The 26,872-nt window shown below is 56.5% G+C and overlaps 15 non-coding genes across 15 annotated transcripts; all 15 read left to right on the forward strand.

Moving 5' to 3' along the window:
* The first annotated feature begins 362 nt into the window (after positions 1-362).
* LOC125169222 (small nucleolar RNA SNORD115) lies at positions 363-443 on the forward strand. The gene has a single exon (XR_007153541.1). It is a non-coding gene; the product is annotated as a small nucleolar RNA SNORD115 (small nucleolar RNA).
* A 1,721-nt stretch (positions 444-2,164) lies between these two features.
* LOC125169225 (small nucleolar RNA SNORD115) lies at positions 2,165-2,245 on the forward strand. Its single transcript, XR_007153544.1, has one exon. It is a non-coding gene; the product is annotated as a small nucleolar RNA SNORD115 (small nucleolar RNA).
* A 1,730-nt stretch (positions 2,246-3,975) lies between these two features.
* Positions 3,976-4,056, forward strand: LOC125169234 (small nucleolar RNA SNORD115). Its single transcript, XR_007153552.1, has one exon. It is a non-coding gene; the product is annotated as a small nucleolar RNA SNORD115 (small nucleolar RNA).
* A 1,761-nt stretch (positions 4,057-5,817) lies between these two features.
* Positions 5,818-5,898, forward strand: LOC125169214 (small nucleolar RNA SNORD115). The gene has a single exon (XR_007153534.1). It is a non-coding gene; the product is annotated as a small nucleolar RNA SNORD115 (small nucleolar RNA).
* A 1,732-nt stretch (positions 5,899-7,630) lies between these two features.
* On the forward strand, positions 7,631-7,710 carry LOC125169233 (small nucleolar RNA SNORD115). Its single transcript, XR_007153551.1, has one exon. It is a non-coding gene; the product is annotated as a small nucleolar RNA SNORD115 (small nucleolar RNA).
* A 1,679-nt stretch (positions 7,711-9,389) lies between these two features.
* Positions 9,390-9,469, forward strand: LOC125169226 (small nucleolar RNA SNORD115). The gene has a single exon (XR_007153545.1). It is a non-coding gene; the product is annotated as a small nucleolar RNA SNORD115 (small nucleolar RNA).
* Positions 9,470-11,092: 1,623 nt separating this feature from the next.
* Positions 11,093-11,173, forward strand: LOC125169209 (small nucleolar RNA SNORD115). Its single transcript, XR_007153528.1, has one exon. It is a non-coding gene; the product is annotated as a small nucleolar RNA SNORD115 (small nucleolar RNA).
* A 1,699-nt stretch (positions 11,174-12,872) lies between these two features.
* On the forward strand, positions 12,873-12,953 carry LOC125169219 (small nucleolar RNA SNORD115). The gene has a single exon (XR_007153538.1). It is a non-coding gene; the product is annotated as a small nucleolar RNA SNORD115 (small nucleolar RNA).
* A 1,731-nt stretch (positions 12,954-14,684) lies between these two features.
* On the forward strand, positions 14,685-14,765 carry LOC125169208 (small nucleolar RNA SNORD115). Its single transcript, XR_007153527.1, has one exon. It is a non-coding gene; the product is annotated as a small nucleolar RNA SNORD115 (small nucleolar RNA).
* A 1,723-nt stretch (positions 14,766-16,488) lies between these two features.
* Positions 16,489-16,568, forward strand: LOC125169221 (small nucleolar RNA SNORD115). The gene has a single exon (XR_007153540.1). It is a non-coding gene; the product is annotated as a small nucleolar RNA SNORD115 (small nucleolar RNA).
* Positions 16,569-18,299: 1,731 nt separating this feature from the next.
* LOC125169231 (small nucleolar RNA SNORD115) lies at positions 18,300-18,379 on the forward strand. The gene has a single exon (XR_007153549.1). It is a non-coding gene; the product is annotated as a small nucleolar RNA SNORD115 (small nucleolar RNA).
* Positions 18,380-20,109: 1,730 nt separating this feature from the next.
* On the forward strand, positions 20,110-20,190 carry LOC125169213 (small nucleolar RNA SNORD115). The gene has a single exon (XR_007153533.1). It is a non-coding gene; the product is annotated as a small nucleolar RNA SNORD115 (small nucleolar RNA).
* A 1,731-nt stretch (positions 20,191-21,921) lies between these two features.
* LOC125169220 (small nucleolar RNA SNORD115) lies at positions 21,922-22,002 on the forward strand. The gene has a single exon (XR_007153539.1). It is a non-coding gene; the product is annotated as a small nucleolar RNA SNORD115 (small nucleolar RNA).
* A 1,725-nt stretch (positions 22,003-23,727) lies between these two features.
* LOC125169210 (small nucleolar RNA SNORD115) lies at positions 23,728-23,808 on the forward strand. The gene has a single exon (XR_007153529.1). It is a non-coding gene; the product is annotated as a small nucleolar RNA SNORD115 (small nucleolar RNA).
* Positions 23,809-25,533: 1,725 nt separating this feature from the next.
* On the forward strand, positions 25,534-25,614 carry LOC125169212 (small nucleolar RNA SNORD115). Its single transcript, XR_007153532.1, has one exon. It is a non-coding gene; the product is annotated as a small nucleolar RNA SNORD115 (small nucleolar RNA).
* Positions 25,615-26,872: the final 1,258 nt, after the last annotated feature.

The raw sequence follows: 26,872 nt of genomic DNA on the forward strand, positions 1-26,872 counted from the left end.
TTCCAGTGGAGCCACAGAGGCTGAAAGCTTTGTGGACACACTGCAGCCTTCCTTCACGACAGACCAGGATTTTTCTGGCATCATGAATGCAGACCCAGCCCCGCCCATTCTGATATCCCTCCCATTGCCACAAGGTGAGGTCTGATGGGGAAGTCGGTTGTCATTGCTGACTTGCCTCTCTCTGCGCAGATCCCACAGCCCAAGCAAGAACCCACATGGCGCACGGAAGGGATTTTGGCCCACCTTTGGGAACAGGCCCCGAGCCAGGGGTCCTCATGGCCACCCTGCTCATCACAGACCCTCTCTAGTAAGCATGTTGAGCTGTGGGTAGAAGGCAGAGGCGGGAGGGGACTACCTTGGTTGGGTCAATGATGAGAACTCATATGGTCCCAAAGACAAATGATGACCTAAAAATTATGCTCAATAGGATTATGCTAAGGCCCAGTGGAGGGCACTGCACTGAGGCGGGATCCTGGGACCCTGTGGCCCTGGCATAGCAATGGCACCTGGGGCTTGAGGCCACCGATATCTCGAGGCTCCCCGTGGGGCTCTCCTAGGTCACTGGGCCTCCACGCACCTAAGACATGCTCCCGCCCTGGAGCATTGTATGCCCATTACTAGTGCTTCGCGGGACTCATCTCTGGGAACCCAACTAAGCTCCCTCCCTTTTTCAGGTGACTTTCAGTGGGACATTGTCTTGGTGATCATGGACTCGCCATTGAGCCCACCATGGGAGGAGAGTGGATGCCTGTGTGAGTACCTGGAGACCTAGTGACCTTGGGCCGATTGGCGAGGATGCCCTCTGGGCAACACCACCCATGTTGTGGGACCTGGGCTACGTCACTACAGCAGAGGGCTGACATGTCCCTGAAAGTCTGCCTTGTGCAGTAGGCTGCCTAGAAAAAACTAGTCACCCAGACACCTGAAAGGGATGCCATGTTCCCCAGCGGGATCCTCTTCTTGAGGGACCATGGACCACATTTCCCAGTGTGGGAGGGTGCTCTGGTTGATGTCAGAATCACTAATGCATTAGTAGGCACGCGAGGTGTTGTGGTGGGCATTGCAGATGGCCAATGTGACCTCCTGCATGGAAGCGGTATGCCCAAATTTCATGCAATGGGCTTTGGAGGAAGGGGATGGGTCTGGGGCTACCTGCCTGGACACTAAACAGCATTGGCATAACAGGTAGATTGTATAAGAAAAATGCTGGCTAAGGGTCCCAGACCCCGAGTGGCATGCAGGCTCCTGCCTCCGGGATCTTCAACATTGGCACTGTCTGGTGGTTGCGTGTCCTTATGGGGTCTGTGGGTCGTTCCACAGCTGAATGGGGCTTTGCCTGATAATGGCCCTTTGGTTCGTGCCACTAGCCAGGGCACGTTTTATTATTTTATTTGTGATCCCGACTCCCAGTGACTTTGAAGTTGATGGGGAACCAGGCTGGCCCCTCACCCTTCCCTCACCATAATCTCAAAGACAGGAAGGGTTGAGGTGTCCCCCCAGGAGCCATGGAGCAGCGCTGATGGAGACAGCTTTGGATGCTGGTGGGATACCCATCAGGGTCCTGATCCCCCAAGGGATTCTTTCTGCGTGGTAGCATCCTTGGGCCCTTCTGGCACCCCATGCCCGTCCATTCCTGGCAAAATGCAGGACCGGTCCCTGCCAACCAAGGCCCGGGATTCTGCCTGCAACCGACCAGCCAAGGTCTGTCCCAATCCCACTGCGGGAGGACCTGTGTGTGTGGCCTGATGCCTGCTGTAGCAGCCTTCATGCTCAGATTCCTGTGGGGCCCGAATTCCCTTGTTTCCAGTTGAGTCACAGAGGCTGAGGGACTTATGGACACGCTGCAGCCTTCCTTCCTGCTAGGGCAGGATTTTTGCTGGCATCATGAATGCAGTCCCAGTTCCACGCATTCTGAGATCCCACCTAATGCCACAAGGTGAGGTCGGATGGGGAAGAGGTTTGTCACTGCTGAGCCACCTCTTTCTGTGCAGATCAGCGCCCCGACCGAGATCCCACCTGGCGCACCGAGGGGAGTTTGGCTCAGCATCAGGAACAGGCCCCAAGCCAGGGACCATCATGGCCACCCTGCACATCACAAACCCTCTCTGGTAAGAATGTTGAGCTTGTGAATAGAAGGCAGAGATGGGTGGAGACTGCTTGGGTTGGGTCAATAATGAGAACTTATATGGTCTCGAAGACAGATGATGACCTAAAAATTATGCTCAACAGGATTACCCTGAGTCCCAGTGGAGGGCACAGCACTCAGGCGGCATCCTGGGGACCCTAGTGGCCCTGGCATAGCACTGGCACCTGGGGCACATAGCAACCCACCCCTCGAGGCTCCCCAGTGGGGCTCTCCTGTGTCTCTGGGCCTCCGTGCGCCTAACACATGCTCCCGCCCTGGGGCGTTGTGTGCCCATTACTAGTGCTTCCCGGGACTCATCTCTGGGAACCCAACTAAGCTCCCTCAGTGTCCTGGTGTCTTTCAGTGGGATGTCATCTTGGTGACCAGGGTCTCCCCATTGAGCCCAACATGGGAGGAGAGTGGATGCTTGTGTGAGAACCCAGAGACCCAGTGCCCTTGGGCCGGTTGGCGAGGCTGCACTTAGGTCAATGCCAGCCATCTTGTGGTACTGGGGCTCCGTCCTCAACCCAGAGGGCTGGTGTGTCCCTGAACGTGTGCACTGTACACTAAGCTGTCTGGAAAAAAAAGGTCAACCACGACACCTGCAAGAGACGCCACGGTCCTCTGCGTGATCCTCTTACTTGATGGTACATGGGCCACGTTTCCCAGTGTGGGAGGGCACTCTGGGTGATGTCAGAATCACTGATGCCTTAGTAGGCACGCGATGTGCTGTGGTGGGCATTGCAGACAGCCAATGTGACCGCCTTCATGGAAGCAGTGTGTCCAAATTTCATGCAATGGGCTTTGGAGGCAAGGGCTGGACCCAGGGTTACCTGGAAGGGCACTAGACAGCTTTGGCATAACGGGTAGATGGTATCTGAAAAATGCTGGCAGTGTGGCCCAGACCTGAGTGCCATCCAGTCTCCTGCCCCTGAGTTCTTCACCATTGGCATGGTCTGGTGGTCTCGTGTCCTTATGGGCCTCAGGGGTCGTCCCGCAGCTGGATGGGGCTTTGCCTGACAATGGCCCTTTGGTCGGTGCCACCAGTCAGAGCACGCTGTGGTTCTTGATTTTGACCCCGAGTCCCAGTGAGTTTGAAGGCACTGAAGAACCGTGCTGGCCCCTCACCCTTCCCTCACTGTAATCTCAATGACAGGAAAGGATGAGGTGTCCCCATGGGAGCCATGGAGCAGCACTGATGGAGACAGAGTTGGATACTGATGGGATGTCCATCAGGGTCTGATCCCCAAAGATATCTTGGCATTCCGTCTGCGTGGTAGAGTTTGTGTGACCTTCCAGCGCCCCATGCCCACCCATTCCTGGCAAAACACAGGGCCATTCCCTGCCAGTCAATGACTGGGATGCTGTCTGCCATCGACCCACCAAGGTCTGTCCCAATAACACTGTGGGAGGACCTGTGCATGTGGCCTGGTGCCTGCTGTGGAGGCCTCCATGCTCATATTCCTGTTGGGCCCGAATTCCCTTGTTTCCAATGGATCCACAGAGGCTAAGGGGCTTGTGGACATGCTGCTGCCTTCCTTCCTGCCAGGTCAGGATTGCAGGATTATGTCATGAATGCAGTCTCAGCCCCACCCATTCTGAGATCCCTCCCATTGCCACAGGTGAGGTCTGATAGGGAAGGCATGTGTCATTGCTGAACTGCCTGTTTCTGTGCAGATCCCCCGCCCCAACCAAGATCCCACCTGGCACCAGGAGGGGAGTTTGGCCTATCTTCTGGAACAGAGCCTGAGCCAGGAGCCCTCAGGCCACACTGTGAATCACAAACCCTCCCTGGTAAGCATGTTGAGCTGATGGGTAGAAGGCAGAGGCGGTAGGAGACTGCCTTGGTTGAGTAAATGATGAGAAATCATATGGTCTCGAAGACAGATGATGACCTAAAAATTATGCTCAATAGGATTATGCTGTGGCCCAATGGAGGCCACCTCACTGAGGCGGGATCCTGGGGACCCCTGTGGCCCTGGCTTACTGCTGGCACATGGGGCTCAACTCGACCAATCCCTCAAGTCTCCCCAGTGGCGCTCTCCCCAGTCTCTGACCCTCCGTGCACCAAAGACATGCTCCTGCCCTGGGACATTGTGTGTCCATTACTAGTGCTTCCCGGAATTCATCCCTGGGAACCCAACTAAGATCCCTAGGTTTTGGGTGTCGTTCAGTGGGACCTCGTCTTGGTGACCAGGGACTTGCCACTGTGCCCACCATGGGAGGAGAGTGGATGCCTGTGTGAGTACCCGGAGACCCAGTGCCCTTGGGCCTATTGGTGAGGATGCCCTCAGGGCAACTCCAGCCATCTTGTGGGACTGGGGATTCATCATTTCCCCAGAGGGCTGACGTCTCCCTGAACGTCTGCCTTTTGCAGTAGACTGTCTGGAAAATACAGGTCACCCATGACACCAGCAAGGGAAGCCATGGTCCCCCACAGGATCCTCTTGATTGATGGCCCATGGGCCTGTTTTCCCAGTGTGGGAGGGCAGACTGGTTGATGTCAGAATCACTGATGCCTTAGTAGGCACGCGAGGTGCTGAGCTGGGCATTGCAGACGGCCACTGTGACTTCCTATGTGGAAGCGGTGCAACCAAATTTCACTCAATTGGCTATGGAGGAAGCGGCCAGGCCCGGAGCTCCCTGGCTGGACACAAGACAGCTTTGGTATAATGGGGAGACAGTGTCTGAAAAATTCTGGCAGTGTGGCCCAGACCTCGAGTGGCATGCAGGCTCCTGCCTCTGGATTGTTCACCATTGGCACAGTCTGGTGGTCATGAGTCATTATGGGGCCCGTGGGTCATCCCACAGCTGGATGGGGCTTTTCCTGACAATAGCCCTTTGGTCAGTGCCATGAACCAGGCAACCTGGTGTTCTTCACTTGTGATCCCGAGTCCCAGTGACTTAGAAGGGGCTGGGGAACCGTGCTGGACCCTCACCCTTCCCTCACCATAATTTCAAAGACGGGAAGTGATGAGGGGTCCCCATAGGAGCCATGAAGCAGAGCTGATGGAGACAGTGTTGGGTGCTGGAGGGATGCCCATCAGCGCCCTGATGCCCCAAGGGGTCTTGGTGTTGCATGTGCATGGTAGCATTCGTGGGCCCTTCCTGGACCCCATGCCCACCCATTCATGGCAAAACGCAGGGCCAGTCCCTGCCAGCCAAGGCCTGGGATGGTGCCTGCCACCAACCAGTTAAGGTATGTCCCAATCACACTGCAAGAGGACCTGTGCATGTCCTGGTGCCTGTGTAGGCCTGGTGTGCAGGCCTGGTGCCTGCTGGGGGAACCTCCATGCTCAGAATCATTTGGGGCTGAAATTCCCTTGTTTCCAGTGGAGCCGCAGAGGGTGAGGGCCTAGTGGACACACTGCAGCCTTCCTTCCTGCCAGGCCAGCATTGCACGATGCCAACATGAATGCAGTCCCAGCCCCCCACATTCTGAGATCCCTCCCATTGCCACAAAGTGAGGTCTGATGGGGAGGGTGTGTGTCAATCTTGAGCTGCCTCTCTCTGCGCAGATCCTGCGCCCCAACCGAGATCCCACCTGGCACCTGGAGGGGAGTTTGGCCCATCTTCGGGAACAGGCCCTGAGCCAGGGGCCTCCATGGCCACCCTGTGCATCACAAACCCTCTCTGTTAAGCAGATTGACCTGGCAGGTAGAAGGCAGAGGCGGGTGGGGACTGCCTTGCTTGGGTCAATGATGAGAACTCATATGGTCTCGAAGACAGATGATGACCTAAAAATTATGCTCAACATGATTATGCTGAGGCCCACTGGAGGGCACCGAACTGAGGCAGGATCCTGGGGACCCCTGTGGCCATGGCATAGCGCTGGCACCTGGGCTAGAGGCGACCGATCCCTCGAGGTTCCCCAGTGGGGTTCTCCCTGGTCTCTGGGCCTCCACACGCCTAAGACGTGCTACTGCCCTGGGAAGTTGTGTGCCCATTACTAGGGCTTCCCGGGACTCATTCCTGGGAAACCAACTAAGATCCCTCAGTGTCCTGGTGTCTTTCAGTGGGACATCGTCTTTGTGACCAGGGTCTCGCCATTGAGCCCACCATGGAAGGAGAGTGGATGCCTGTGTGAGTACCTGGAGATCCAGTGACCTTGGGCCAATTGGCGAGGGAGCCCTCAGGGCAATGCCAGCCATCTTCTGGGACTGGGGCTTCGTCCTCACCCAGAGTGCTGGAATGTCTCTGAACATCTCCCCTGTGCACTAGGGTGTCTGGAAAAAACAGATCACCCGCAACACCTGCAAGGGATGCCATGATCCCCCCCGAGATCCTATTACTTGATGGCCCATGGGCCACGTTTCCCAGTGTGGGAGGGTGCTCTGGTTGATATCAGAATCACTGATACCTAAGTAGGCACGTGATGTGCTGCAGTGGGCATTGCAGACGGTCAATGTGACCTCCTGCCTGGATGCAGTGTGCCCAAATTTCACACAATGGGCTTTGGAAACAAGGGCCGGACTCAGGGTTGCATGGACAGACAATAGACAGCTTTGACATAACGGGTAGATGATATTTGAAAAATGCTGGCAGCGTGGCCCAGACCCAAGTGGCATACGGGCTTCTGCCCCTGGGTTCTTCATGATTGGCACCCTCAGGTGTTCGCCTGTCCTTATGGAGCCTGTGGGTGGTCCCGCAGCTCGATGGTGTTTTGTCTGACTATGGCCCTTTGATCGGTGCAACGAGCCAAGGCACGCTGTGGTTCTTGACTTGTGACCCCGAATCCTACTGAGTTTGGAGGCACTGGGGAACCGTGTTGGGCCATCACCCTTCCCTCACCGTAATCTCAAAGATGGGAAGGGATGAGGTGTCCCCACGGGAGCCATGGAGCAGTGCTGTTGGAGAAAGTGTTGGATGCTGATGGGATGCCCGTCAGGGCCCTGTTCCTCCAAGGGATCTTGGCATTGCATCTGCGTGGTAGGGTTCATGGGACATTCCAGGGCCCCATGCCCACCCATTCCTGGCAAAATTCAGGGCCGGTCCCTGCCAGCCAAGGCCCAGGATTCTGCCTGCCACTGACCTGCCAAAGTCTGTCCCAATCACGCTGTGGGAAGACCTGTGCATGTGGCCTGGTGCCTAATGTGGCAGTCTCCATGCTCAGACTCCTGTGGGGCTTGAATTCCTTTGTTTCCAGTGGTGCCACAGAGCCTGAGAGTCTTGTGGACATGCTTCAGCCTTCCTTCCCGCCAAGCCAGGATTGCAGGATTTCGTCATGAATGCACTCCCAGCCCCGCAGATTCTGAGATCCCTCCCATTGCCACAAGGTGAGGTCTGATGGGGAAGGCATTTGTCATTGCTGAGCTTCCTCTCTCTGCGCAGATCACACACCCCGACCAAGATCCCACCTGTCGCATGGAGGAGAGTTTGGCCCATCTTCAGGAACACACCCCGAGCCAGGGGCCATCATGGACACCCTGCGCATTACAAACCCTCTCTGGTAAGCATGTTGAGTTGGTGGGTAGGAGGCATAGGAGGGAGGGGACTGCCTTGTTTGGGTCAATGATAAGAACTCATATGGTCTCGAAGACAGATGATGACCTAAAAATTATGCTCAATAGGATTACCTAAGGCCCAGTGGAGGGCACCAAACTGAGGTGGGATCCTGGGAACTCCTGTGGTCCTGGCGAAGCTCTGGCAAGTGGGGTTCGAGGCCACCGATCCCTCGAGGCTCCCCAGTGGGGCTCTCCCGTGTCTCTGGGCCTCCACACACCTAAGACCTGCTCCCGCCCTGGGGCGTTGTGTGCCCATTACTAGTGCTTCCTGGGACTCATCCCTGGAACCCAACTAAGCTCCCTCGGTGTCCTGGTGTCTTTCAGTGGGACGTCGTCTTGGTGACCAGGGTCTCGCCATTGAGACCACCATGGGAGGAGAGTGGATGCCTGTGTGAGTACCTGGAAATCCAGTGCCCTTGAGCCGATTGATGAGGGAGCCCTCAGTGCAATGCCAGCCATTTCTGGGACTGGGGCTTCATCCTTGCCCCAGAGGGCTGGCATGTCCCTGAATGTCTGACCTGTGAACTTGGCTGTCTGGAAAAAACAGGTCACTCACAACACATGTAAGGGATGCTCTCCCCAGTGTGGGAGAGCGCTCCAGTTGATGTCAGAATCACTGATGCCTTAGTAGACACTCGACCTGCTAGAGTGGGCATTGCAGATGGCCAATGTGACCTCCTGCGTGGAAGTGGTGTGCCCAAATTTCACGCAATGGGCTTTGAGGCAGGGGCCGGACTCGGGGATACCTGGATGGACACTAGAGCTTTGGAATAACTGGTAGACAGTATCTGAAAAATGCTGGCAGCGTGGCCCAGACCCAAGTGGCATGCAGGCTCCTGCACCCAGGTTCTTCACCATGGACACCCTCTGGTGGTGGCATGTCCATATGGGGCCCGTGGGTGGTCCCGTAGCTAGATGGGGTTTTGTCTGACAATGGCCCTTTGGGTGATGCCACAATCAAAGGCACGCTGTGGTTCTTGACTTCTGACCCTGAGTCCTACTGAGTTTGAAGGCGCTGGGGAACCATGCAGGCCCCTCACCCTACCCACACCATGCTCTCAAAGATGGGAAGGGATGAGGTGTCCCCACAGGAGCCATGGAGCAGTGGTGATGGAGACAGTGTTGGATGCTGGTGGGCTGCCCGTCAGGGCCCTGTTCCCCAAAGGGATCTTGGTATTGCGTCTGTGTGGTAGCATTCATGGGCCCTTCTGGGGCCCCATGCCCATACAGTCATGGGGAACACATGGCCGGGCCCTGCCAGCCAAGGCCCGGGTTTCTGCCTGCAACCGACCCACCAAGGGTCTGTCCCAATCACGCTGTGGGAAGACCTGTGCGTGTAGCCTGGTGCCTGCTGTGGCAGCCTCCATTTTCAGATGCTGTGGGGCTTGAATTCCCTTGTTTCCAGTGGAGCCACAGATATTGAAGGCCTTGTGGACACGCTGCAGCCTTCCTTCTCGCCAGACCAGGATTGCAGGTTTGAGTCATGAATGCAGTCCCAGCCCCGCCCATTCTGAGATCCCTCCCATTGCCACAGGGAGGGCTGATGGGGAAGGTATTTGTCATTGCTGAGCTGCCTCTCTGTGCACATCCCGGGCCCCAACTGAGATCCCACCTGGCACACTGAGAGGAGTTTGGCCTATCTTCAGGAACAGGCCCCGAGCCAGGGGCCCTAATGGCCACCCAGATCATCACAAACACTCTCTGGTAAGCATGTTGAGCTCACGGGTAGAAGGCAGCGGCGGGAGGGGACTGCTTCTGTTGGGTCAATGATGAGAACTCATATGGTCTGGAAGACAGATGATGACCTAAAGATTATGTTCAATAGGATTACCTGAGGCCCATTGGAGGGCACCGAACTGAGGCAGAATCCTGTGGACCCCTGTGGCTCTCGTGTAGTGCCGGTACCTGGGGCTCGAGGCGACCGATCACTCGAGGCTCCCCAGTGGGCTCTCCCCAGTCTCTGAGCCTCTGCACATGAAGGATGTGCTCCCGCCCGGGAGTGTTGTGTGCCCATTACTAGTCCTTCCCGGGATTCATCCCTGGGAACCCAACTAAGCTCCCTCGGTGTCCTGATGTCTTTCAGTGGAATGTCATCTTGGTGACCAGGGTCACCATCTTGTGGGACTGGGGCTTCGTCCTCTCCCCAGAGGGTTGGCATGTCCCTGAACATCTCCCCTCTGCACTAGGCTGTCTGGAAAACACAGGACACCCTCGAAACCTGCAAGGGATGCCATGAACCCCGGGAGATCCTATTACTTGAAGGACCATGGGCCACGTTTCCCATCAACTCTGGTTGATGTCACAATCACTGATGCCTTAGCAGGCACGTGACGTGCTGCGGTGGGCATTGCTGACGGCCAATGTGACCTCCTGCCTGGAAGCGGTGCACCTAAATTTCATGCAATGGGCTTTGGAGGCAGGGACCAGACCTGGGGTTACCAAAATGGGCACTAGACAGCTTTGGTATAATAGGTAGATGGTATCTGAAAAAACCTGGCAGCATGGCCCGGACCCCAAGTGGCATGCCGGCTCCTGCCCACAGTTTCTTCACAATTGGCACCGTCTGGTGGTCACGTGTCTTTATGGGGCCCATGGGTCATTCTGCAGCTCAATGGGGTTTTGTCTGACATTGGCCCTTTGGTTGGTGCCACATCCCAGGACACTCTGTGCTTTTTGACTTGTGACCCCGAGTCCCAATGAGTGTGAAGGCACTAGGGAACTGTGCTGGCTCCTCACCCTTCCCTCACCATAATCTCAAAGACGAGTAGGGATGAGGTGCCCCCACAGGAGACATGGAGCAGTGGTGATGGAGACAGTGTTAGATGCTGGTGGGATGCCCATCAGGGCCCTGTTCCCCCAAGGGATCTTGGCATTGCATCTGCGTGGTAGTGTTCGTGGGCCCTTCTGGGGCCTATGCCTGCCTATTCCTGGCAAAACACAAGGCAGGTCCCTGCCAGCAAAATCCCGGGATTGTGTCTGCCACAGACCCGCCAAGGTCTGTCCCAATCACACTGCAGGAAGACCTGTGCATATGGCCTGGTGCCTGCTGTGGCAGCCTCCATGCTCAGACTTCTGTGGATCTTGAATTCCCTTGTTTTCTGTGGAGCCACAGAGGCTGAGAACCTTGTGGACACACTGCAGCCTTCCTTCCTGCCAGGCCAGGATTGCAGGATTGCGTCATGAATGCACTCCCAGCCCCACGGATTCTGAGATCCCTCCCACTGCCACAAAGTGAGGTCTGATGGGGAAGGTGTTGGTCACTGCTGAGCTGCCTCTCTCTGCGCAGATCCCAAGCCCCGACCAAGATCCCACCTGGTGCACGGAGGGGAGTTTGGTCCATACTCGGGAAGTTGCCCCGAACCAAGGGGCACCCCCATGGCCACCCTACACATCACAAATGCTCTCTGGTAAGCATGTTGAGCTGGCGGGTAGAAGGCACAGGTGGGTGGGGACTGCCTTGTTTGGGTCAATGATGAGAACTCATATGGTCTCGAAGACAGATGATGACCTAAAAATTATGCTCAATAGGATTATGCTGAGGCCCAGTGGAGGGCACCACACTGAGGCGGGATGCTGGGGACTGCTGTGGCCCTGGCAAAGTGCTGGCTCCTGGGGCTCAAGGCCACCGATCCCTCGAGGCTCTCCAGGGGGGCTCTCCCTGGTTTCTGGGGCTCTACACGCCTAAGACGTGCTCCTGCCCTAGGGCATTGTGTGCCCATTACTAGTGCTTCCCGGGACTTATTTCTGGGAACCCAACTAAGATGCCATGGTGTCCTGGTGTCGTTCAGTGGGACGTTGCATTAGTGACCAGTATCTCGCCATTGAGCCCACCGTGGGAGGAGAATGGATGCCTGTGATACCTGAGACCAAATGCCCTTGGGCGATTGGTGAGGCATGTTCTAGGACTGGGATTTCAACCTCGTCCCGGAGAGCTGGCGTGTCCCTGAACATCTGACCTGTGCACTAGGCTGTCTGGAAAAACAGGACACCCTTGACACCTGCAAGGAATGACACAGTCCCCCAAGGGATCTTACTTGACAGCCCATGGGCCACATTTCCCAGTGTGGGAGGGCACTCTGGTTGATGTCAGAATCACTGATGCCTTAGTAGGCAAGCAACATGCTGCGGTGGGCATTGCAGATGGCCAATGTGACCACCTGCATGGAAGCAGTGAGCCCAAATTTCACGCAATGGGCTTCGGAGGCAGGGGCTGTGCCCGGGGTTACCTGGATGGACATTTGACAGCTTTGGCATAACGGGTAGACGGTACATGAAAAATGCTGGTAGCGTGGCCCAGACCCCAAGTGGCATGTAGGCTCCTGCCTCTGGGTTCTTCACCATTAGCCCCATCTGGTGGTCGCATGTCCTATGGGCCCCAGGGGTCGTCCCGCAGCTGTATGGGGCTTTGTCTAACAATGGCCCTTTGGTTGGTGCCATGAGGCTGGACACACTGGGGTTCTTGACTTGTGACCCCAAGTCCCAGTGAGTTTGAAGGCGCTGGGGAACCGTGCTTGCCCCTCACCCTTCCCTCACCATAACGTCAAAGACAGGAAGGGATGAGGTGTCCCCATGGGAGCCATGGAGCAGCGCTGATGGAGACACTGCTGGATGCTGATGGGATGCCCATCAGGGCCCTGTTCCCCTAAGGTATCTGGGCCTTGCATCTGCATGGTAGCTTTCATGGGCCCTTACGTGGCCCCAACCTGCCCATTCCTGGAAAAACGCAGTACCGGTCCCTGCTAGCCAAGGCCTGGGATTTTGTCTGCCAATGACCCGCCAAGGTCTGTCATATCATGCTGCAGGAAGACCTGTGCATGTGGCCTGGTGCCTGCTGTGGCAGCCTCTATGCTCAGAGACCTGTGGGGCTTGAATTCCCTTGTTTCCAGTGGAGCCACAGAGGCTGAGGGCCTTGTGGAAGCAGTGCAGACTTCCTTCCCGCCAGGCCAGGATTTTTCTGGCATCATGAATGCAGTCCCAGCCTCGTGCATTCTGAGATCCCTTCCATTGCCACAAGGTGAGGTCTGATGGGGAAGGCGTTTTGTCATTCCTCAGCTGCCTCTCTCTGCAAAGATCCCACGCCCCCACTGCGAACCCACCTGGCACACGGAGGGGAGTTTGGCCCATCTTTGGGATCAACCCCAAGCCAGGGGCCCTCATGGCCATGCCACACATCACAACACCTCTCTGGTAAGGATGTTGAGCTAGAGGGTAGAAGGCAGAGGCGGGTGGGGACTGCCTTGGTTGGGTCAATGATGCGAACTCATATGATCCCCAAGACAGATGAAGACCTAAAAATTATGCTCAATAGGATTACACTGAGGCCCAGTGAAGGGCACCTCACTGAGGCGGGATCCTGGTGACCCCTGTGACCTGGCATAGCGCTGGCACCTGGGGATCGAGGCCACCGATCCCTCGAGATTCCCCAGTGAGATTCTCCCTGGCCTCTGTGTGCCTAAGATGTGCTCCTGCCCTAGGGCGTTGTGCGCCTATTACTAGGGCTTCCCGGGACTCATTCCTGGGAACCCAACTAAGCTCCCTTGGTGTCCTGGTGTCTTTCAGTGGGACATCGTCTTGGTGACCAGGGTCTCGCCATTGAGCCCACCATGGGAGGAGAATGGATGCCTGTGAGTACCTGGAGATTAGGGCCCTTGGGCCTATTGGTGAGGGAATCCTCAGGGCAACACCAGCCATCTTTTGGACTTAGGCTTCGTGTTCATCCCAGAGGGCTGCTGTATCCCTGAAGGTCTCTCCTGTGCACTAGGCTGTCTGAAAAACACAGGTCACCCGCAACACCTGCAAAGGATGCCACAATCCCCTGTGAGATCCTCTTCCTTGTCAGCCCATGGGCCACATTTCCCACTGTAGGAGGGCACTCCAGTTGATGTCAGAATCACTGATGCCTTAGTAGGCATGCGACATGCTGCAGTGGGCATTGCAGACGGCCAAGGTGACCACCTGTGTGGAAGCGGTGTGCCCAAATTTCACACAATGGCCTTTGGAGACAGTGGCCTGGCCCGGGGTTAACTAGCTGGACACTAGACAACTTTGGCATGGCAGGTAGACGGTACCTGAAAAATGTTGGCAGGGTGGCCCAGACTCTGAAGGCATGCGGGCTCCTGACCCCAGGTTCTTCACAATTGGCACTGTCTGGTGGTCACGTGTCCTTATGGGACCCTTGGGTCGTCCCACAGCTTGATGGGGTTTTGTCTGACAAAGGCCCTTTGGCGGGTACACAAGCCAGGGCACAATGTGGTTCTTGACTTGTGACCCCGAGTCCCAGTGAGTTTGAAGGTGCTGGGAACCATGCTAGACCCTCACCCTTCTCTCACCATACTCTCAAAGACGGGAAGGGATGAGGTGTCCCCACGGGAGCCATGGAGCAGTGCTATGGAGACAATGTTGGATCCTGGTGGGATGCATGTCAGGGCCCTGATCCCACAAGAGATCTTGGTGTTACGTCTGTGTGGTAGCACTCGTGGGCCCTTCCGGGGTCCCATGCCCATTCCTGGGCCCATTTCCCATTCCTGGCAAAATTCAGGGCCAGTCCCTGCCAGCCAAGGCCGGGATTCTGCCTGCCACTGACCCACCAAGATCTGTCCCAATCATGCTGTGGGAGGACCTGTGCATGTGGCCTGGTGCCTGCTGTGGCAGCCTCCATGCCAAGACGCCTGTGGGGCTGAATTTCCTTGTTTCCTGTGGAGCCACAGAGGCTAAGAGCCTTGTGGACACACTGCAGCCTTCCTTTCTGCCAGGCCAGGATTGCAGGATTGCATCATGAATGCAGTTCCAGCCCTGTGCATTCTGAGATCCCTCCCATTGCCACAAGGTGACGTCTGATGGGAAAGGTGTTTGTCATTGCTGAGCTGCCTCTCTCTGTGCAGATCCTGCACCCCGTTCGATATCCCACCTGGTGCACGGAGGGGAGTTTGGCCTATCTTCGGGAATTGGCCCCAAGCCAGGGGCCCTAATGGCCACCCTGCACATCACAATCCCTCTCTGGTAAGCATGTTGAGCGGGCAGGTAGAATACAGAGGCGTGTGGGGACTGCCTTGGTTGGGTCAATGATGAGAACTCATATGGTCTCGAAGACAGATGATGACCTAAAAATTATGCTCAATAGGATTACACTGAGGCCCAGTGGAGGGCACCACACTGAGCCTGGATCCTGGTGACCCCTGTGGCTTTGGCATAGCGCTGGCATCTGGGGCTCAATGCGACCAATCCCTTGAGTGTCCCCAGTGGGGTTCTCCCCGGTCTCTAGGTCTCCATGCACCTAAGACGTGCTCCCACCCTGGGGCATTTGTGCCCATTACTAGTGCTTCCCGGGACTCATCCCTGGGAACCCAACTCAGCTCCCTTGGTGTCCTGGTGTCTTTCAGTGGGATGTCGTCTTGGTGACCAGGGTCATGCCATTGAGCCCACCATGGGAGGAGAGTAGATGTCTATGAGTACCCAAAGATCCAGTACCCTTGGGCCAATTGGTGAGGAAGCCCACAGGGAAATGCCAGCCATCTTGTGGGACTGGGCTTCATCCTGGCACCAGAGGGCTGGAGTATCCCTGAACATCTCCATTGTGCACTGGGGTGTCTGCAAAAAAACAGGTCACCCACAACACCTGCAAGGGTTCCACAGTCACCCGCAGTATCCTCTTACTTGTCAGCCCATGGGCCATGTTTCCCAGTGTAGGAAGGCATTCCAGTTGATGTAAGAATGACTGATGCCTTAGTAGGCAAGTGACGTGCTGCCGTGGGCATTGCAGACAGCCAATGTGACCTCCTGCTTGGAAGCAGTGGGCTTCCATGCAATGGGCTTTGGAGGCAGGGGCTGGGCCCAGAGTTACCTGGATGGACACTAGACACTTTTGGCATAACGGGTAGATGATGCCCGAAAAATTCAGGTAGCGTGGCCCAGACCCCAAGTGGCATGTGGGCTCCTGCCTCCATGTTCTTCACCATTGGCACCTTCTGGTGGTTGCATGTCCTTATGGGCCCAAGTCGTCCCGCAGCTGTATGGGGCTTTGTCTGACAATGGCCCTTTAGTCGGTGCCATGAAGCTGGGCATGCTGGGGTTCTTGACTTGTGACCCTGAGTCTCAGTGTGTTTGAGGGTGCTGGGGAACCATGCTGGCCTCTCACCCTTCCCTCACCATAATCTCAAACACGGGAAGGGATGAGGTATCCCCACAGGAGCCATGGAGCAGTGGTGATGTAGACAGTGTTGGATGATGGTTGGGTGCCCGTCAGGGCCATGTTCCCCCAAGGGATCTTGGCGTTGTATCTGCATGGTAGCATTCGTGGGCCCTTCTGGGGCCCCATGCCCGCCCATTCCTGGCAAAATGCAGGGCCGCCTCCCTGCCAGCCAAGGCCCGGGATTCTGCCTGCCACCGACCTGCCAAGGTTTGTCCCAATCATGCTGCGGGAAGACCTGTGCATGTGACCTGGTGCATGATGTGGCAGCCTCCATGCTCAGACGCCAGTGGGTCTTGAATTTCCTTGTTTCCAGTGGAGCCACAGAGGCAGAGAGTCTTGTGGACACGCTGCAGCCTTCCTTCCCACCAGGCCAGGATTGCAGGATTGTGTCATGAATGCAGTCCCAGCCCCACGCATTCTGAGATCCCTCCCACTGCCACAGGTGAGGTCTGATGGGGAAGGCGTTTGTCATTGCTTACCTGCCTCACTCTGCGCAGATCACGCACCCTGACTGAGATCCCACCTGGCACACGGAGGGGAGTTTGGCCCATCTTCAGGAACAGGCCCCAAGCCACAGGCCCTCAAGGCCACCCTGCGCATCACAACCCCTCTCTGGTAAGCATGTTGAGCGGGCAGGTAGAACACAGAGGCGTGTGGGGACTGCCTTGGTTGGGTCAATATGAGAACTCATATGGTCTCGAAGACAGATGATGACCTAAAAATTATGCTCAATAGGATTACACTGAGGCCCAGTGGGGGGCGCCAAACAGAGGCAGTATCCTAGGGACCCCTGTGGCCCTGGCATAACGCTGGATCCTGGGGCTCGAGGCCACTGATCCCTCGAGGCTCCCCATTGGGACTCTTCCCAGTCTCTGGGCCTCCTTGTGTCTAAGACGTGCTCCCGCCCTGGGGCATTGTGTGCCCATTACTAGTGCTTCCCGGGACTCATCCCTGGGAACCCAACTAAGCTCCCTTGGTGTCCCAGTTTCTTTCAGTGGGACGTCGTCTTGGTGACCAGGGTCTCGCCATTGGGTCCTCCGTGGTAGGAGAGTGGATGCCTGTGTGAGTACCCAGAGATATAGTGTCCTTGGGCAGATTGTCGAAGGAGCCCTCAGGACAACGCCAGCCATCTTGTGGGACTGGGGCTTCCTCCTCAACCCAGAGGGCAGGCGTGTCCTTGAACATCTCCCCTGTGCACTAGGGTATCTGGAAAAAAAGTCACCCGCGACACCTGCAAGAGATGCCATGAACCCCCGCGAGATCCTCATACTTGACTGCCCATGGGCCCCTTTCCGAGTGTGGGTGGGAACTCTGGTTGATGTCAGAATCACTGATGCCTTAGTAGGCACGCAATGTGCTGCGGTGGGCATTGCAGACGGCCAATGTGATCTCCTGCCTGAAAGCGATGCACCCAACTCTCACACAATGGCCTTTGGAGACAGGGACCGGACCCGGGGTTACCTGGATGGACACTAGACAGCTTTGGCATAACGGGTAGATGGTATCTGAAAAATGCTGGCAGGGTGGTCCCGACTCTGAGTGGCATGTGGGCTCCTGCGTCCGGGTTCTTCACCATTGTCACTGCCTGGTAGTCACGTGTCCTTATGGGCCCCAGGGGTCATCCTGCAGCTGTATGGGGCTTTGTCTGACAATGGCCCTTTGAACGGTGCCACAAGCCAGGGCACGCGGGGTACTTGACTTGTGACACCAGGACCCAGTGAGTTTGAAGGCCCTGGGGAACTGTGCTTGCCCCTCACCATTCCCTCACCATAATCTCAAAGTCGGGAAGGGATGAGGTGTCCCCACCGGAACCATGGTGCAGTGGTGATGGAGACAGTGTTCGATGCTGGTGGGATACCCGTCAGGGACTTGTTCCCCCAAGGGATCTTGCTATTGTGTCTGCGTGATAGCGTTTGTGGGCCCTTCTGGGGCCCCATGCATGCCCATTCCTGGCAAAACTCAGGGCTGGTCCCTGCCACCCAAGGCCTGGATTCTGCCTGCCACCAACCTGCCAAGGTCTGTCCCAATCACGCTGCAGGAAGACATGTGCGTGTGGCCTGGTGCCTGCTGTGGCAGCCTCCATGCTCAGATGCCTATGGTGCTTGAATTCCCTTGTTTCCAGTGGAGCCTCAGAGGCTAAGGGGCTTGTGGATATGCTGCTGCCTTCCTTCCCACCAGGCCAGGAATGCAGGATTGTGTCATGAATGCACTCCCAGCCCCACGGATTCTGAGATCCCTCCCATTGCCACAAGGTGAGGTCAGAAGGGGAAGGAGTTTTGTCATTGCTGAGCTGCCTCTCTCCACGCAGATACCACGCCCCCACCGAGATCCCACCTGGTGCATGGAGGGACATTTGGCCCACTGTCGGGAACAAGCCTCAAGCCAGGGGCCCCCATAGCCATGCCACACATCAAAAAACTTCTCTGGTAAGCATGTTTAGCTGGCGTGTAGAAGGCAGAGGCGGGTGGGGACTGCCTTGGTTGGGTCAATGATGAGAACTCATATGGTCTCGAAGACAGATGATGACCAAAAATTATGCTCAATAGGATTATGCTGAGGACCAGTGGAAGGCATGGCACTGAGGCAGGATCCTGGGGACCCCTTTGGGCCTTGCGGAGCACTGGCACCTGGGGCTCGAGGCGACAGATCCCTCAAGCCTCCCCAGTGGGGGTCTCCCCGGTTTCTGGGCCTCTGTACGCATAAGACGTGCTCCCACCCTGGGGAGCTGCGTGCCCATTACTAGTACTTCCCAGGACTCATCCCTGGGAACCTAAACTCCCTTGGTGTCCTCGTGTCTTTCAGTGGGATGTCGTCTTGGTGACCGTGGTCTTGCTATTGAGCTGACCAAGGGAGGAGAGTGGATGCCTGTGTCAGACCCCAGAGACCCGCTGACCTTTGGCCTACAGGCGAGGCAGCCCTCAGGGAAACTCCAGCCATCTTGTGGGACTGGGGCTTCGTCCTCGCCCCAGAGGGCAGGTGTGTCCCTGAAAGTCTGACCTGTACACTTGGTTGTCTGGAAAAAACAGGTCACCCGCGACACTTGTAAGGGATGCCATGGTCCCCCATGGGATCCTCTTACTTGACGGACCATGGGACACGTTTCCCAGTGTGGGAGGGCACTCCAGTTGATGTCAGAATCACTGATGCCTTAGTAGGCACACAACATGCTGCGGTGGGCATTGCAGACGAACAGTGTGACCACCTGCATGGAAGCGGTGCTCCCAAATTTCACAAATGGGATTTGGAGGCAGGGGCCTGGTGGGGGTTACCTGGATGGAGACTAGACAGCTTTGGCACAACGGGTAGACGGTATCCGAAAAATGCTGGCAACGTGGCCCAGACCCCGAGTTGTATACAGGCTCCTGCCGCCAGGTTCTTCACCATTGGCACCGTCTGGTTCTCGCGTGTCCTTATGGGCCCCCGGGGTCATCCCACAGCTGTATGGGGTTTTGTCTGACAATGGCCCTTTGGTTGGTGACACGAGCCAGGGCAGGCCTGGGTTCTTGACTTGTAACCCTGAGACCTAGTGAGTTTGAAAGCACTGGGGAACCGTGCTTGCCCCTCACCATTCCCTCACCGTAATCTCAAAGATGGTAAGGGATTAGGTGTCCCCACCAGAACCATGGTGCTGTGCTGATGGAGACAGTGTTGGATACTGGTGGGATGCCCGTCAGGGACCTCTTCCCCCAAGGGATCTTGGCATTCCGCCTGCGTGGTAGCATTCATGGGCCCTTCTGGGGCCCTATGCCTGCCCATTCCTGCCAAAACACAGGGCCGGTCCCTGCCAGCCAAGGTCCAGGATTCTGCCTGCCACTGACCCACAAATGTCTGTCCCAGTAACACTGCAGGAAGACCTGTGCATGTGGCCTGGTCCTGCTGTGGCAGCCTCCATGCCTGAGCATTCTTGGGAGGCTTGAGTTCCCTTGTTTCCAGTGGAACCACAGAGGCTGAGGGCCTTGTGGACCAGCTGCAGTCTTCCTTCCAACCAGGCCAGGATTGCAGGATTGTGTCATGAATTCAGTCCCAGCCCTGCGAATTCTGAGATCCCTCCCATTGCCACAAGGTGACGTCTGATGGGAAGGCGTTTTGTCACTGCTGAGCTGCCTCTCTCTGTGCAAATCCCATGCAGCGACCGAGATCCCACCTGGAGCACGGATGGGAATTTGGCCCATCTTTGGGAGCAGGCCCTGAGCCAGGGGCCCCCATGGCCACCCTGTGCATAACAAACCCTCACTGGTAAGCATGTTGAGCTGGAGGGTAGAAGGCAGAGCAGGGTGGGGACTGTCTTGGTTGGGTCAATGATGAGAACTCATATGGTCTCGAAGACAGATGATGACCTAAAAATTATGCTCAATAGGATTACACTGAGGCCTAGTGGAGGGCACCGCACAGAGGCGGGATCCTGAGGACCTCTGTGGCCCTAGCATAGAGCTGGATCCTGGTGTTCGAGGCAACTGATCACTCGAGGCTCCCTATTGGGGCTTTCCCTGGTCTGGGCCTCCAAGCGCCTAAGACGTGCTCTCACCCTGGGCCATTGTGTGCCCATTACTAGTGCTTCCCAGGATTCATCCCTGGGAAAACAACTAAGCTCCTTCAGTGTCCTGGTGTCTTTCAGTGGGAGGTCGTCTTGGTGACCAGGGTCTCACCATTAAGCCCACCATAGGAGGAGAATGGATGCCTGTGTGAGTATCCAAAGATCCAGTGCCCTTGGGCCGATGCCCTCAGGGCAACGCCAGCCATCTTGTGGGACTGGGGCTTCTCCTCACACCAAAAGGCTGGTGTGTCCCTGAACATCTCCCCTGTGCACTAGGCTGTCTGCAAAAATAGATCACCCATGACACCTGTAAGGGATGCCACGGTCCCCCATGGGATCCTCTTACTTGATGGATCATGAGCCACATTTCCATTATGGGAGGGCACTCTGGTTGATGTCAGAATCACTGATGCCTTATTAGGCACGCAACATGCTGCGGTGGGCATTGCAGATGGCCAATGTGACCTGCGTGGAAGCGGTGTGCCGAAATTTCACACAATGGGCTTTAGAGGCAGGGGCCAGTCCAGGGGTAACCTGAGTGGACAGTAGACAGCTTTGGCATAACGGGTAGATGGTATCTGAAAGATGCTCACAGCGTGGTCCAGACCCCAAGTGGCATCTGGGCTCCTGCCTCCAGGTTCTTCACCATTGGCACTGTCTGGTGGTCATGTGTCCTTATGACGCCGGTGGGTCATCCACAGATCGATGGGGTTTTGTCTGACTATGGTCGTTTGGTCAGTGCCATGAGCCAGGGCATGCTTTGTTCTTCACTTGTGGCCCTGTGTCCGAGTGAGTTTGAAGGCACTGGGGAAGCATCCTGGCCCCTCACCCTTCCCTCACGGAAATCTCATAGACGGGAAGGGATGAGGTGTCCTCACGGGAGCCATGGAGCAGTGCTGATGGAGACAGTGTTGGATGCTGGTGGGATGCCATCAGGGCCCTCATCCCCCAAGGGATCTTGGCATTGCATCTGTGTGGTAGCGTTCGTGGGACCTTCCAGGGCCCAATGTCTGCCCATTACAGACCTGTTCCTGCAAACCTGGCAAACGCAGGACCTGTCCCTGCCAACCAATGCCTGGGATTCTGCCTGCCACCAACCCCCCAAGGTCTGTCCCAGTCATGCTGCAGGAAGACCTGTGCTTGTGTCCTGGTGCCTGCTGTGGCAGCCTCCATGCTCAGAGACCTGTTGGGCTTGAATTCCCTTGTTTCCAGTGGATCCACAGAGGCTGAGGGCCATGTGGACACGCTGCAGCCTCCCTTCCCACAGGCAAGGATTGCGGGATTACGTCATGATGCAGTCCCAGCCCCACGCATTCTGAGATCCCTCCCATTGTCACAAGGTGAAGTCTGATGGGGAAGGTGTTTTGTTATTGCTGAGCTGCCTCTGTCTGTGCAGATCCCATGCTCTGACCAAGAACCCACCTGGGTCATGGAGGGGAGTTTGGCCCATCTTCAGGAACAAGCCTCATGCCAGTGGCCCCCATGGCCATGCCGCATACCACAAAACCTCTCTGGTAAGCATGTTGAGCTGGCATGTAGAAGGCAGAGGCGGGAGGGGACTGCCTTGGATGGATCAATGATGAGACCTCATATGGTCTCGAAGACAGATGATGACCTAAAAATTATGCTCAATAGGTTTATGCTGAGGCCCAGTGGAGGGCACAGCACTGAGGCGGGATCCTGGGGACTCCTGTGGCCCTGGCGTAGCACTGGCACCTGGGCTCGAGGCGACCGATCCCTGTAGTTTCCCCAGTGGGGCTTTCCCAGGTCTGGGCCCCCACACGCCAAAGACATGCTCCCGCCCTTGGGCATTGTGTGCCTATTACTAATGCTTCCCGGGACTCATCCCTGGGAACCCAGCTAAGCTCCCTCAGTGTCCTGGTGTCTTTCAGGTGGATGTCGCCATGGTGACCAGGATCCCACTTGAGCCCACCATCGGATGATAGTGGACGCCTGTGTGAGTACCAGGAGATCCAGTGCCCTTGGGTCGATTGGCGAGGGAGCCCTCAGAGCAACGCCAGCCATCTTGTGGGACAGGGGCTTCGTCCTCACCCCAGAGGGCTGGCATGTCCCTGAACAACTCCCGCGTGCACTAGGCTGTCTGGAAAAAACAGGTCACCCGTGACACCTGCAAGGGATGGAATGATCCCACATGAGACCCTCTTATTTGATGGCCATGGGCCACATTTCCCAGTGTGTAGGGTGCTCCAGTTGATGTCAGAATCACTGATGCATTAGTAGGCAAGTGACGTGTTGTGGTGGGCATTGTAGCTGGCCAATGTGACTTCCTGCATGGAAGCAGTGTACACAGATTTCATGCAATGGGCTTTGGAGGTAGGGGCCAGACCAGGAATTACCTGGATGGACACTAGACAGCTTTGGCTTAATGGGTAGAAGGTATCTGAAAGATGCTGGTAGTGTGACCCTGACACGGAGTGGCATGCAGGCTCCTGCCCCCAGGTTCTTCACCATTGGCACCGTCTGGTGGTTGCATGTCCTTATGAGGCCCGTGGGTCATCCCGCAACTGGATGGGGTTTTGTCTGACAATGGCCCTTGGTCGGTGCCATGAACCAGGGCATGCTTGGGTTCTTGACTTGTGACCCCGAGTCCCAGTGAGTTTGAAGGCACTGGGGAACCATTCAGGTTCCTCACCCTTTCCTCACCGTAATCTCAAATACAGGAAGGGATGAGGTGTCCCCATGGGAGCCATGGAGCAGCACTGGTGGAGACAGTGTTGGATGCTGGTGGGATGCCTTTCAGGGCCCTGTTCCCCCAAGGGATCTTGTGTTGCGTCTGCATGGTAGCATTTGTGGGCTCATCCGGGGCCCCTGCCCACCCATTCCTGACAAAACACAGGGCTAGTCCCTGCCAGCCAATGCCTGGGATTCTGCCTGCTACTGCCCTGCCAGCGTCTGTCGCAATAAGGATTTGGGAGGACCTGTGCTTGTGGCCTGGTGCCTGCTGTGACAGCCTCCATGCTCAGATTCCTGTGAGGCTTGAATTCCCTTGTTTCCACTGGAGCCACAGAAGCTGAGGGTCTTGTGGAAACACTGCAGCCTTCCTTCCAACCAGGCCAGGATTGCAGGATTGCATCGTGAATGCACTCCCAGCACCATGCATTCTGAGATCTATCCCATTGCTACAAGATGAGGTCTGATGGGAAGGCGTTTTGTCATTGCTGACTTGCCTCTCTCTGTGCAGATCCCACGCCATGACCGAGATCCCACCTGGAGCACGGTGGGGAGTTTGGCCCATCTTTGGGAACAGGCCACAACCCAGGGACCCCCATGGCCACTCTGCCCATAACAAAACTTCTCTGGTAAGCATGTTGAGCTGGCGCGTAGAAGGCAGAGGCAGGTGGGGACTGCCTTGGTTGGGTCAATGATGAGAACTCATATGGTCTCGAAGACAGCTGATGACCTAAAAATTATGCTCAATAGGATTACACTGAGGCCCAGTGGAAGGCACCGCACAGAGGCGGGATCCTGGGGACCCCTGTGGCCCTGGCATAACGCTGGATCCTGGGGCTCGAGGTGACTGATCCCTTGAGGCTCCCCAGCGGGTCTCTCCCCAGTCTGGGCCTGTAAGCGCTTAAGACGTGCTCCCGTCCTGGGGCATTGTGTGCCCATTACTAGTGCTTCCCGGGATTCATCCCTGGGAAAACAACTAAGCTCCTTCAGTGTCCTGGTGTCTTTCAGTGGGACATTGTCTTGGTGATCAGGGTCTCGCCATTGAGCCCACCATGGGAGGAGAATGGATGCCTGTGTGAGTACCCAAATATCCAGAGCCATTGGGCCGATTGGTGAGAGTGCCCTCAGGGAAACCCCAGCCATCCTGCGGGACTGGGGCTTCGTCCTCACACCAGAGGGCTGTTGTGTCCCTGAAAGTCTCCTCTGTACACTAGGCTGTCTGGAAAAAATAGGTCATCTGCGACACCAGTAAGGGATGCCACGGTCCCCCATGGGATACTCTTACTTGACTGACCATGGGCCACATTTCCCAGTGTGAGAGGGCGCTCTGGTAGATGTCAGAATCACTGATGCCTTACTAGGCACGCGACGTGCTGCCGTGGGCATTGCAGACAGCCAATGTGACCTCCTGCATGTAAGCGGTGAAATTTCACGCAATGGGCTTTAGAGGCACGGAACGGATCCTGGGTTACCTGAGTGGACAATAGACAGCTGTGGCATAAGGGGTAGACAGTATCTGAAAGATGCTTGCAGCGTGGTCCAGACCCCGAGTGGCATGCGGGCTCCTGCCCCCGGGTTCTTCACCATTGGCTCCATCTGGTGGTCGTGTGTCCTTATGGGGTCTGTGGGTCATCCCGCAGATCAATGGGGTTTTGTCTGACTATGGCCCTTTGGTCGGTGCCAAGAGCCAGGGCACACTGCGGTTCTTCACTTGTGACCCCACATCTGAGTGAGTTTGAAGGCACTGGGGAACCGTGCTGTCCCCTCACCCTTCCCTCATTGTATTCTCAAAGATGGGAAGGGATGGTGTCCCCACTGGAGCCATGGAGCAGCACTGGTGGAGACAGTGTTGGATGCTGGTGGGATGCCTGTCAGGACCCTGTTCCCCCAAGGGAATTTGGCATTGCATCTGCATGGTAGCATTCATGGGTCCATCCGAGGACCCTGCCCACCCTTTCCTGGCAAAACACAGGGCCAGTCCCTGCCAGTCAATGTCCAAGATTCTGCTTGCTACTGCCCCGCCAATGTCTGTTACAATAAGGATGTGGGAGGACCTGTGCATATGGCCTGGTGCCTGCTGTGGCAGCCTCCATGCTCAGATTCCTGTGAGGCTTGAATTCCCTTGTTTCCAGTGGAACCACAGAGGCTGAGGGCCTTGTGGACACGCTGCAGCCTTCCTTCCTGTCAGGCGAGGATTGCAGGATTGCATCATGAATGCACTCCCAGCGCTGTGCATTCTGAGATCCTTGCCACTGCCACAAGGCGAGGTCTGATGGGGAAGGCATTGTCATTGCTGAGCTGCCTCTCTCCTCGCAGATCCCGTGCACCCACCGAGATCCCACCTGGCGCACGGAGGGGAGTTTGGCCCATCTTCAGGAACATGCCTCAAAGCTAGGGGCCCCCATGGCCATGCAGCACATCATAAAACATCCTTGGTAAGCACGTTGAGCTAGAGGGTAGAAGGCAGAGGCAGGTGGGGACTGCCTTGGTTGGGTCAATGATGAGAACTCATAAGGTCTCGAAGACAGATGATGACCTAAAAATTATGCTCAATAGGATTATGCTGAGGCCCAGTGGAGGTCACCACACTGAGGCGGGATCCTGGGAACTCCTGTGGCCCCGGAATAGCACTGGCACCTGGAGCTCGAGTCGCCGATCCCTTGAGGCTCCCCAGTGGGGCTCTCCCCGGTCTGGGCCTCCACATTACTAAGATGTGCTCCCACCCTGGGGCGTTGTGTGCCTATTATTAGTGCTTCCCAGGACTCATCCCTGGGAACCCAACTAAGCTCCCTCGGTGTCCTGGTGTCTTTCAGTGGGAAGTCGTCTTAGTGACCAGGGTCTCGCCATTGAGGCCGCCATGGGAGGAGAGTGGATGCCTGTGTGAGTACCCAGAGACCCAGTGTCCTTGGTCCAATTGGTGAGGCAGCACTCAGGGCAACGCCAGACTGGGGCTTCGTCCTCACCCCAGAAGGCTGACGAGTCACTGATCGTCTTCCCTGTGCCTTAGGTTGTCTGGAAACAATACGTCACCCGCGACACCTGCAAGGGATGCCACCGTCCCCCGCAGGATCCTCTACTTGACGGCCCATGGCCCCATTTCCCAGTCTGGAGGGCACTCCAGTTTTTGTCAGAATCACTGATGCCTTACTAGGCACACCAGATGCTGTGGTGGGAATTGCACACCCTCAATGTGACCTCTTGCGTGGAAGCAGTGCAACCAAATTTCACAAAATGGGTTTTGGAGGCAGGGGCCAGGTATGGTGATAAACCTGAATGGACAATACACAACTTTGGAATAACGGGTACATGCTATCTGAAAAATGCTGGCAGTGTGGCCCAACCCCGAGTGGCATGCGGGTTCCTGCCTCTTGGTTCTTCACCATTGGCACCGTCTGGTGGTCGTGTGTCCTTATGGGCCCCAGGGGTCATCCCGCAGCTGTATGGGGCCTTCTCTGACAATGGTCCTTTGGTCGGTGCCTCAGGCCAGGGCACGCTGGGGTTCTCTACCTGTGACCCTGAGTCCCAGTGAGTTTGAAGGCGCCTGAAAACCGTGCTGGCCCCTCACCATTCCCTCACCATAAACTCAAAGACGGGAAGGGATGAGGTGTCCCCATGGGAGCCATGGAACAGCGTTGATGGAGACAGTGTTGGATGCAGGTGGGATGCCCATCAGGGCTCTGATCCCCCAAGGGATGTTGGCATTGCGTCTGCATGGTAGCGTTCGTGGGCCCTTCTGTGGACCCATGACAACCCATTCCTGGCAAAACGCAAGGCTGGTTCCTGCCAGCCCAGTCCGGGGATTCTGTCTGCCACCAACCCACCAAGGTCTG

This window comes from Prionailurus viverrinus, chromosome B3, assembly GCF_022837055.1.
Source record: "Prionailurus viverrinus isolate Anna chromosome B3, UM_Priviv_1.0, whole genome shotgun sequence".
Lineage (NCBI taxonomy): Eukaryota > Metazoa > Chordata > Mammalia > Carnivora > Felidae > Prionailurus > Prionailurus viverrinus.